Raw genomic sequence first — 1,360 nt, forward strand, 5'->3', positions numbered from 1 at the left:
AACAAAGAAATTATATCAACAATTGCCACAAATTGAACTCCATCTGCCACTTATCAGCCTAGCTCTGCATCCTGTCAATAGCCACCCCCCCCCAACGCTATCTACAACTCCATTAACATTTATGTCATTGGCAAACTTAATAACCCACCTTTCCACTTCTTCGTCTACTTAGTTGCTCTGCTGTTTGGTGGTGGTTGCTCTGACCAATTTTCAAAATATCTGCATTTTTATACCCACAACATTGTTCCTTCTCATTGGTCGGATGTTGTCAATACAATAAATTCAAACTCAATTGGGCTTAAGAGTCCTGGGTATAACTTGAATTAATTGGTTAAATTTGAAATATTGTCAAAACAGCAACCAAATCTCAGGTATCCATTTAACAGCCAGTTGTTACATGAATCTATTTTGAAACAGCTCATCTCTTAGCTGTTCTGGCAGCTATGGCTGTGCTTTAAATTTATTTTAAAATTCAGAAAACACTTTCAATCTTAAAGTAAACATACACACTTTTGACTTTGTAACATATTTAATGGGGCCGTCAACTGCATTCAGGTTATTTGTTAGTTTACTTTGGGATATTGGTATAGTTCTTAATGTTTCTTATGCTTTCCATATTGTTCTTTCAACTTTCTAAAGTCCACAGGAAGTGATGTGGCAAGAGCAGACAAACATCCAAATTGGGAGCAAGAGTAATTTGTTTAGTCCCTCAAGTCTGCTCCACTATTCCACATGATTAGCACTAATCTAATCACTCCACCTTCCTGTTTATCTCTGATAACCACTCACCCCTTGCTTATCATGAATCTATCTACCTTTGTCTGAAAATAATTCCAAGGCTCTGCTTCACACCTTTTGAGGAAGACAGTTTCAAAGACACACTGCCCTTTGTGAGAAAAAAAAACTCTTTTTCACTGTCCGTTAAAGAGCGATCCCTTATTTTGAAACAGGAAACCCTTAGTTGTAGATTTTGCTGTAAAAGGAAACATTCTTTCTGCATCCACTCTGTCAAGAACACTCAGGATCCTATATGTTTCAATGAAATCATCTGTTACTATTCTAAACTCCAACAGATATTAGCTCAACCAGTCAAACCCATCCTCATAAGCCAACCCAATTATTTAGGCTATCTCTTGACTAAACTTTCACCCAACTACATCTAACACAGTTGCATCCTTTCCTGAAGAAGAAGCAGAAACACTTTTTTGCTGAATTCATGGTTTCCAAACAAATCAGCTGCTCCCAGTGTTGGGTACTGAAACAGGCCTTTATCTTGGAACTGAGCGTGTCTGGGGGTATGAGCTGAAAAATGTGTTGCTGGAAAAGCACAGCAGGTCAGGCAGCATCCAAGGAGCAGGAG

This window comes from Chiloscyllium plagiosum, chromosome 14, assembly GCF_004010195.1.
Source record: "Chiloscyllium plagiosum isolate BGI_BamShark_2017 chromosome 14, ASM401019v2, whole genome shotgun sequence".
Classification (NCBI taxonomy): Eukaryota; Metazoa; Chordata; class Chondrichthyes; order Orectolobiformes; family Hemiscylliidae; genus Chiloscyllium; species Chiloscyllium plagiosum.